This window comes from Dermacentor silvarum, chromosome 4 (genome assembly GCF_013339745.2).
Source record: "Dermacentor silvarum isolate Dsil-2018 chromosome 4, BIME_Dsil_1.4, whole genome shotgun sequence".
NCBI classification, from domain to species: Eukaryota; Metazoa; Arthropoda; class Arachnida; order Ixodida; family Ixodidae; genus Dermacentor; species Dermacentor silvarum.
The window spans coordinates 138,135,766-138,146,297 of NC_051157.2; positions in this window are offsets into that span (position 1 = coordinate 138,135,766).

Sequence of the window (10,532 nt, forward strand, 5' to 3'; positions counted from 1 at the left end):
TATGTGGTTAGGTTTTGCTTTCGACGCATTGCACAGAGGGCAGGAAGGTGGGATGGGTCTGTAGTGGGAGAGGAGGGATGGGGTAGGTAGGGTGCGCGTTTGCAGACGGCGCCACATGTGTTGCTCCCTGGTAGTGAGGGAAGAGTGGGGCGGTGGGTATATTTGCCTCTCGGCGCGAGCATTCGCGATGAGCTCAGCGAAGGTACACGCACGCTCCCTCGAGAAACCCCCCATGAGGTCCGCCTGTGCCCGGTTTCTCGACCCTCGGGCTAAAGAATCGGCGGCCTCATTGCCGGGGTTTCCCGAGTGCGCGGGCACCCAGATGAGCTCAGCGCTGCGGGAGAAGGGGGGGTTCTGGGTCAGTATGTGGAAGGTGGCAGGGTGAACTCGGCCCCTAGCATAATTTAGCAGTGTAGTTTTAGAGTCACTCAGGATGTAGGTAGCACTGGAGCTGCCGAGCGCTAGCGCTATAGCGATCTCTTCCGCTTCCTCTGGGTCCGTTCCCTGGGGTAGTTCCTTTATTAATGGAGGTGTGTTCAGTGTGTAAGCAACCGCTGTGGCTCCGTGCTGATCGCAAGCAGCATCTACCCATGTTGCGTTCTGTTCATCGCCGTACCGTTTATGAAGGGCTGCTGCTCTGGCTTTCCGCCGCTCGCGGTTTTGGTCGGGGTGCATGTTACGAGGGAGCGGTCGAATGCGTAGCGTTTGACGAATTTCTGTAGGAAGGGCTTTTAGGGAGTCATGATTAGCAGGGATGCGAATTTCGAGTTTTGAAAGTATATGCCTCCCCGTAGAGGTACTGGCTAGTCGGAGATATTGTGCCTGTAGGTGTGCTTCGGTTAGTTCTTGTATGGTGTTATGCATGCCTAACTCCGCCAGTCGTTCGTTACTGGTGCTTTTGGGCAGGCGGAGCGCAGCCTTGGTAGCTTGTCTGATTATAGAATTTATTGTTTGGGTTTCGGTTATATTGAGGTTGAGGTAGGGGGTGGAGTACAGTACTCTACTCATGGTATACGCTTGTACTACTCGCAGAGTATCTTCCTCCCGCAGGCCGTGAGCTTTATTTGTTACTCTGCGTATTAGCTGCGTGGTAGCTGCTAGCGTGCTCTTTAGGCGTTTGATGGTTTCGGTATTTCTCCCATCTTGTTGCAGGTAGAGGCCAAGGATTCGAATGGTGTGGACCTGTGGGACCACCCTATCCTGTAGGTAGATTCTAATAGGAGTATGATACGTTCTACCCTTTGGCGGGATCAACAAAAGTTCAGATTTTTCCGGTGAGCAGGTGAGGCCTACCTTGGTGACCTCTTCCTGTATTACCATTGCGGCTGTTTGCAGTGTTTCTTCGATTTGCGCGTCCGATCCATATGTAGTCCACAGGGTGATATCATCCGCGTACAGGGTATGGTCAAGATGGGGAATTAGCTGTAGCTTCCGCGCGAGCGGAATAAGTACTGCGTTAAAAAGGAATGGGGACAGCACTGAGCCTTGCGGTGTGCCTACGTTCGCTAGTGTGTAGCGGCGTGTACGAAGGTTGTCTACGCACATGCTGGCCGTTCGGTTTTGCAGGAAAGCCTTTATGTAGTTGTATGTTCGTTGGCCAACTCCTAGGTCTATCATGGCCTTTAGGATGGCCTCGTGCGTGACGTTGTCGAAAGCCTTCTTGAGGTCAATCGCCAGTACCGCTTTAGTGTGCGCAGGTATGAGGGGGTCCATAATAGCTGTTGTGAGTTGCAGCATGGCATCTTGCGTGGATAAGCCCGATCGGAAACCAATCATTGAGTGTGGGTATTGACTAGTGTCTTCCATGTGACCGTGCAATCTAGCTAGGATGACTTGCTCAAAGAGTTTGCCTAGGCTGGAGGTAAGGGAGATGGGGCGCATATTTTCTGGGGTAACTGGTTTGTTAGGTTTCGGTATTAGTATGACCCTTCCATGTGTCCACTCCTCTGGCAGTGTGCCGCTCTGCCAATGCTTGTTGAAGATACCGGTAAGTTCTTGTAGGGAATTGTCTAGGTTTCTAAGAGCGGCGTTTGTTATGCGATCTTCGCCTGGTGTGGTGTTGCTGAGTCTATGAAGTGCTGCTCGGACTTCTTGTATAGTTATGTCCCTGTCTAGTTCGTTATTTGGTGGGCCGGCGAAATCCGGCAGTGGAGTGGAAGTACCCGGCGAGGTGTGTAGGCTCTTAAGTTTCTGTAGTAGCGCCTGCGCGTCGTATTTATGGTTGTGTGTTAGTCGAGCGACAAGATTTCTAGTGTGTTGTTTACTTTTCATGGGATCAATTAGATGTTTTAAACGATGCCACGCTCGAGCGGTACTGAGATTGCCTCTGAGACCCTCACATATCTGCTGCCAATTCTGTTTACAAAGTTGTTGGCTGTAATCCTGAATTTGCTGTGCCAGCTCAGATATCCTGCTTTGGAGTTTCTTGTTGCGTTTTTGCTTAGCATATCTTTCATGAGACTTTCATGCGCTTCTATCATATGCGCCAATTTTGAGTCCATAACTGGAACTTGCTGTTCTGGGCTATATTCCTTGGTGCACGCCGCTTGGTCCTCGAGGACTTGTGCTGTCCAGGTTAGCGCATCCACCGGCCCTGTTTGTTGATTTGTTTCCCGCCGTTTTCTAAATTTATCCCAGTTGATTAATTTATGCTCTATTCTTTTTCGAGACGCTTGGGGACCTGAGACTTGAACTTCGATAATATAATGGTCACTGCCTAAAGTATGTGTTGTTCTATTCCATTGAAGGTTGTGGATGCGTCTGCCCATCGTGAGATCCGGACTTGTGTCCATCATTCCTGTTGTACCTTGTCTGGTGGGGCAGTCGAAATCATTGTACACCGTGAGCTGGGACTGTTGAGCTTGTGTCATGAGAACCTCCCCTCTGCCAGAAGTTCTCTGGTATCCCCAATCGATGTGCGCGCAATTAAAGTCTCCGGCCACTATTATTGGTGTTTTATTTGCCGCTGCGGTAATTTGCGCTATTAGTTGAGCGCAGCGCGTTGCTGCCATACTCGGCGGATTATATACATTGGCGATGAGTAAGGAATCCTGTTGAATGTCGAGTGGGATAACTTCAAGGATTACGTTTTGTACTATGTGGGAGAATGAAAGTTGAGTATGCCTTATGAATCGCTTGATAAAGGTGGACACAACCGGAGTAGTATCGTTTGGTGAGTGATAAGCAGTATATCCTGGGAGCGATATGTTTGTTTTAGGGTCCTGTAGCAGAATTAGGTCTGGTGGGTGTTCCTCATTTAGTACGAGTTGAATTAGCGCTTCTCGCTTACGGCGTATGCTGCGACAGTTCCAGTGCCAGAGTTTTAAAAGGGGAGGAGTCTTAGAATTAGATGAATCACCTGCCATTTTCTGCCCAGAAGTTTGGGAAGTTGAGGGGGGATGAGTGGTATGGGGTAGGGGCACCGCCTGCATTTGGTTGGTTGCCTCCGCCACCATTAGGCCCATCTGTGTCCTTAGCTGGGTACAGAAAGTATCTAGCTTGTTCTCTAAAATTTTGAAGCGTTCGTCAATGAGGCTGTCGATCCGAGCTTCGAGAGTTGGGAATCGAGCCTCGAGTGTTTGCAGGCGCTTGTCTAGGAATTGCTGAAATTCATTGCGCATCTGCTGTTGGGAGTGTGCTAGTTTCGCTGTTAATTTTGCCTCAAGTTTGGCTTCAAACTGAGCCTCCATCTCAGCTGTTTTGTTTGATTGCTCCAGCTCTGTTGTTTTGGCTGATGGCGGAGGAACGTCTTTTCTTTTCTTTTTTGTAGGTGGGGTGGAGGTTGAGGTTTCTGCGGGAGATGAACTCTGGGTGTCTAGGGGTAAAGGGTGACCAGTGGGTGGGTGTGAGGGTTGGGTGATGGTTTGGGTGACGGGTAATGGGTGGGGTTGGGTGATGACCTGTCGCAAGCTTCTTACCTCCTCTCGAAGACGGATCATCTCCTCGTCCCGGGGGTCTGGTTTGCGGACGATTCGTTCTGCCTATGTGAGCTCCTCGGGGGCCTTCGGGGGGGGGCTGATGGATTCCATCTTGGAAAATCTTCTGGGTGTAGCTGGCGTCTTCCGGTTGTTTCCCTGTTTACCGGTGGCTTCGTTGTTTGTTGTCTCTTCGTTGCTTTACACCATCCTGTTCCTGTAAGGTGCTCTCCGCCGCACAGAATGCATCGGGGCACGCACTGACGTGTTCTGTCTTCGCCGTGATCTTCGCCGCATCTTGGACATCTCGGTATTTTCGGTTCTGGACACACATCATATCTGTGTCCTGGGGCGCGACAGTTCGTGCAGGCCTCTGGTCGCGCCCTATATGGCGTGCACAGGTGTACTCCCCCATAGTAGATGATTCTACGGGGGATGGGTCCCTGGGCAAATGTTATAAGGATGGATTTAGACTTGCCCATGCGTCTTGCTAGTAGAATGCCTGCTTCCGGATTTCTCGCTTGTAGATCTTGCAGAAGCTCTTCTTCCGTTTCATCCCAAAAAGCGTTCGATATCACGCCTCTTACTGTGTCCGCTGCAGGGACTATGTACGCTGCCACCCCATACGCTTTTGCGTTTAGGGTAATGCTTCTGATTTTAACCAGGTTAAGGGCTACTTCCTGGTTAGTGGTGGCTACTGTGCACGTGTTGTTCATTGGGTGCACGCGTAGTTGCACTTCTTCTCCCATCGGTATCTTCGCCGTTTCGCAGAGGCAGCGGAGCAGCAGCTGCGGTTGTATGTTGGGTAAGAACAGGCCTCCCTGTGAGCGGAAAACTACCTTAATCGCATGTTGTGGCAGTGGAGCCATTTGACGACTTTTGCGCTTCACTTGTTGCGTTGCACGCAAGTGCGCCGGGTTCGGGCGGTACGTCTGACGCCACGTCGACGCGGGGAGCGTTTCGGTGCGTTCCTCGGATGCCTTCTGTTTTCCGCGTACTCCGTTTGTATCTTCCATTCGGGCTTTTGACTGGGACTTGCCTTGATAGGTTCTGATGATCTTAGTCCAGTCTGCTGGGTCGTAGTCCTCTTCTCGGAGGGTAGTTCCTTCGACTTGTACTTCCATCATCGTGGGCTGCCGGTGATTCGCCGAGCTAGGACTCGCGCCTGGCATGGCGCGGCCTGTACGGCGTGTCGGTCTTCTCTGTCCAATAAGTCACGTTTGCTGGACGATATGGTCGCCAAACTTGGTGAGTGGCCTCCACTCACCTTCGGGTAGCTACACGGCAAGTTTCTTGAAACGAGATGACAATTTACCAGAAGGGCAGCATCGGTCTCACGGAGCCGATGTTGCATGCGTCCGCACTCGCCCGTTACCTGGACGCGTCCTCTCTCACGTGGAATGATAGACTGTTGATTTGGATCTACAGTAGGGTCAGTAGGAAGGGTATAGAGTGGGATGAAAGACATGGAGCATATAGAGGCAAGGGAATGAATTAGTCCGCACTTGAATAGCGTAGACGTGAGCGAACGTCGCACAACACGACGCACGGTCAATGCAACTGCGGATGGCACGATGATGATGAAGATTTAGTGGCATCCTCTTTGAAACGCAGCGGTAACAAATAGTTGCTTAGCCTGCTTGATTTAATGAGGCATGCTTTACATGCTTTTCATTGTAGCATTTTTGTATACAACTCCTTAATCTTTTATTGCGATAGCAATTATATATATATGGACCCTCAAAAGCAGATTTCTGCCGTCGGCGTCGCCGTCGCCGTCGCCGTGAGGTTCCGTATGACGTCAATGGAGATGAAATCGTCGCCGCGCGCCGAACGCTGTATGTGCGAGTGAAAGGGCGCGAGGGACGCGCGCTTTCACGGGGAGTGAACGCACGGCGGAGAACAAACGCGCGTTCTGCTCTGTGCTCCCTCATGATGATAAGTGGTTCTTGAGGGAAAGGGAAAGGTTGGCGCTATCTTCTGCAGCCCTTGAGGGAGCACGGCTCAGCGCCAACGGGGAGGGGTAAGTGGGAGCGAAAGAAGGGATAGAGTGGAGTCGCCATGGCTGGGCGAAGCAAAACCGGCAGGCATAGGCGGCACGTATCAGGCCGAGATGGAAGGCCTTGTTGTGCTGCAGAGTCTGCAGGGGTGTTGTGCCAGGCCGGTCAGGCCCGGGGTGGGGTGGGAGGCCGTGAGGCCTTCCCGCTTGTAGAAATGTCCTTAGGGCGTGCGGAGAGCCCTGACGAGTCAAGGAACTCCACGACGCCTCGAAGTGCAGAAAGGTGGTGTCGGCCGGGGAAGAGGAGATCTTCCTCCTTGCCAGAGGGGAGGCCCAGGCGGAGGAACTCCTGCAGGAGTGGGCCCCGCTGCTGGAGGTACGCCGGGGCCCACTCCTGCAGGAGTTCCGCCGCCTGGGCCTCCCCTCTGGCAAGGAGGAAGATCTCCTCTTCCCCGGCCGACACCACCTTTCTGCACTTCGAGGCGTCGTGGAGTTCCTTGACTCGTCAGGGCTCTCCGCACGCCCTAAGGACATTTCTACAAGCGGGAAGGCCTCACGGCCTCCCACCCCACCCCGGGCCTGACCGGCCTGGCACAACACCCCTGCAGACTCTGCTCCCTCAAGGGCTGCAGAAGTAGGCGTCTCTTTCCTCCTCTACAATCACCACATATGTAGAGCAAACGTGCCTTCTTCCGACGCACGAAAGGCCGTGGGGGGGGGGAGGGGGAGGGAAGAGAGGCGACGTTTAGCTGCGGCACCAAGTGCCTATTTATATCAGAGGCTCCGGCAACAGTCACCAACGCCGCACGCATTTTGAGCGAACGCGGGCAAAACGCCGATGGCGTCGACAACAGTTCTGCGTGTTGCCGGTGCTGCTGCATGTCCAAGTTTATACAGCTGATAAAGCTGCTATCATTACTCCGTATAGCTCTCTTCAAGTTTGCTATCGCAATTGATGCTTCACCTTTCAGGTGAAACTGCGACAACTTTTTTTCTTCCTCACAACTTCTCTATCTACCTTGTACCGCTGCTTATGCAACTACTAGATGCCGTGACCCGTGGTGGAATACAACAGAACTTCAGCGCAAAGTTTGCACGTATCCAAGCTATGCGGCGTGCGTGGGACGCGTGTATAGGGCATGTTTCCGCAGCCGCTACCGAACGCTGGCATGGCGCAGTGGTTGGTAGCGTAGCCGACTCCCGTGCAGATGGCCCGGGTTTGATCCCGATGGGAATCAAGTATTTTTAACAGCGGAGCTGTTCTTAGTCGAACGTGCGCCATCGATGACAGCCGCCGTCACGCAGGAGCAACCAAATGCAACTTAACTGACTTTGATGAAATGACTAACTGACTGTTAACTTAAGAGCTTCCGATTAGACGCGGTCGACGAGTACAACTAGCAGGCGACGTCTACGCCGCGAAGTTGTGCTAATTTTACTGCAGTTCTGCTTGCGCACGGGCGCGCGAGCGAGAGTTATAAAAAGAAGGGTGAAGAGAGAGAGAGCCGCACGGCAAATCGCACGGAGGGCGCAGCCGCAACTCAGTTCAAATCGCCCGACGAATCAAAGCCGCGCATGCGCAATCGACTTTCTGCCCAAAAGGAGTGAAAAAAAAAATGTCGCAGTTTCGCCCGAAAGTCGAAGCATCAATTGCGATAGCAAATTGGTAGAGAGCTATTCGGAGTAGGGATAGTAGAGTAGTTTTATCGGCCGCATAAACTTGGACACATTCGCTTTCTAACTGAATTGACAAGCGTGGTGTCATCGCGCACAAGCAAACATGAATAGATCACACTGAATGACCGCAGACAACGACTGTCAAAACGCTGGCGCGGCCGCTGCAGCGGGCGAAGAATCGTGCTGTCTATCGCTTCAACGGAAACTGAGCGGCTAATGGACAGCGCATAAAGGTCAGAGCCGTGTGGAGACACGGCCGGGCTCGACTGGCGCGCGCGCTCGTTCGCTTCTAGAAGCGAGTGCGCGCGCCAGTCGAGCCCGGCCGTGGTGGAGATAAAGAGACGGTGCGGGCGACGGCCACCACAGCCAGTGCAAGCGTATTTGTTGGCAGAGTAGAAGCTGCTCCCCCCGTCCCTCCCGCGCTGTCTCCCCGCCTTTTTTTATTGCGATAGCAATTATATGGACACTTCAACCGGATTTCTGCCGTCGGCGTCGCCGTCGCCGTGAGGTTCCGTATAAATAAAATCTTCACCGCGCGCCGTATGCCCGAGCGGAAGCGTGCGGGGACGCGCGCTACCACGGAGAGCGAACGAACTCAATCTCCCACGCGCAAGCAAGGAAGCAGGAAGCCAGCGCCGGAGGGAGTGGGGGGGGGGACACACTTATACTCTGCCAACAACCGCGCTCGTCGCTCGACCGCACCGTCTCTTATCTCTCCCACGCGCAAGCAAGGAAGCGGGAAGCGAGCGCCGGAGGGAGCGGGGGGGGGGGGGGCGCACTTCTACTCTGCCAACAACCGCGCTCGTCGCTCGCCGCACCGTCTCTTATCTCCACACGGCTCTGACCTTTATGCGCCGTGCATTCGCCGCTCAGTTTCTGTTGAAGCGATAGACGGCACGTACCTTCGCCGCTGCGGCGTATCCGCTTGCTGCCAGACTTTTGACGGTCGTTGTCTGCAGTCATTCAGTGTGATCTATTCATGTTTGTTTGTTCGCGCTCACACCACGCTTGTTCATTCAGTTAGTAATAGTCGGGCCACATTTTCCAACGCACGCTACACATGCAATGCTGCCCGGATCGGCATTGCAGCGCTACAGGTGTGTCCCTTCGCACGCGCTGCCCACGGGAAGCGCTTCTCATCAACACCACAGTTTCACACGCGCCTTCTCGTGGTCATCGAGTCTCTCTTCATGTCGGTCTACTTACGCCGCAGCACACATGCTTACTTAATCAGCTCATGTTTACTACAATTCATATTGCTACCAAAGCCGCTCACCTTACTTCGTATGACATTGGTGTGTTGCTATCGCATTCATTGCTTCGCCCTTAGGGCGAAACTGTGAGATTTTTTTTGCTCTCACGTGGGAGATTGCGTTGCCAGTTCTCCTTGCGCTGGGTTGCAAGATAAGCATTTGGTGCCGTAGCACAGCGTCGCCTCGCCTCCCTCCCCCCCCATACCCCCACGGCCTTTTGGGCGACAATAGAGAGTTTTAGCTTGTCCGGTAATCGGGTAAACGCGAGCGGGCCGGGCGTTGGGGCGGTTTGCCGGAACCGTAAACGTGAGCGGCCTGTATGGTGCTACCACCTGGTGGCGCAGAAATCAAACAGACAAAAAACAGCTAATATTGCAGTAACCAAGTGTATTCTACTTCGCTGCTGGTGTGAATGTTCGACAGTGGCGTAATCGTGTTGCCGCCGAACATTTACACCAGCAGAGAAGTAGAATACACATGGTTACTGCAATATTAGCTGTTTTTTGTCTGTTTGATTTCTGCGCCACCAGGTGGTAGCACCATACAGGCCGCTCACGTTTACGGTTCCGGCAAACCGCCCCAACGCCCGGCCCGCTCGCGTTTACCCGATTACCGGACAAGCTAAAACTCTCTAATAGCGTTTGCTTTCCGCCGTGCGTTGGCTCTCCGTGATAGCGCGCGTCCCCCGCGCGCTTTTACTCGTACGGCGCGCGGCGACGATTTTATCGCCCTTGGAATCTATAAGGAACCTGACGGCGACGGCGACGACGACGGCGACGCCGACGGCAGAAATCCCGTTGAAGTGTCCATATACTTGCAATCGCAATAAAAAAAGCGCTCCCTTACCATTCACTGCTATGGGTGAAGTAAGTAGTACAGTAAGTAAGTAAGTAAGTACGTAAGTAAGTAAAGTAAGTAAGTAATAAGTAAGTATTAGTACGTAAGTAAGTAAGTAGTAAGTAAGTAAGTAAGTACGTAAGTAAGTAAGTAAGTAAGTAAGTAAGTAAGTAAAGTAGATTAAGTAAGTAAGTAAGTAAGTAAGTAAGTAAGTAAGTAAGTAAGTAAGTAGTAAGTAAGTAAGTAAGTAAGTAAGTAAGTAAGTAAGTAAGTAAGTAAGTAAGTAAGTAAGTAAGTAAGTAAGTAAGTAAGTAAGTAAGTAAGTAAGTAAGTAAGTAAGTAAGTAAGTAAGTAAGTAAGTAAGTAAGTAAGTAAGTAAGTAAGTAAGTAAGTAAGTAAGTAAGTAAGTAAGTAAGTAAGTAAGTAAGTAAGTAAGTAAGTAAGTAAGTAAGTAAGTAAGTAAGTAAGTAAGTAAGTAAGTAAGTAAGTAAGTAAGTAAGTAAGTAAGTAAGTAAGTAAGTAAGTAAGTAAGTAAGTAAGTAAGTAAGTAAGTAAGTAAGTAAGTAAGTAAGTAAGTAAGTAAGTAAGTAAGTAAGTAAGTAAGTAAGTAAGTAAGTAAGTAAGTAAGTAAGTAAGTAAGTAAGTAAGTAAGTAAGTAAGTAAGTAAGTAAGTAAGTAAGTAAGTAAGTAAGTAAGTAAGTAAGTAAGTAAGTAAGTAAGTAAGTAAGTAAGTAAGTAAGTAAGTAAGTAAGTAAGTAAGTAAGTAAGTAAGTAAGTAAGTAAGTAAGTAAGTAAGTAAGTAAGTAAGTAAGTAAGTAAGTAAGTAAGTAAGTAAGTAAGTAAGTAAGTAAG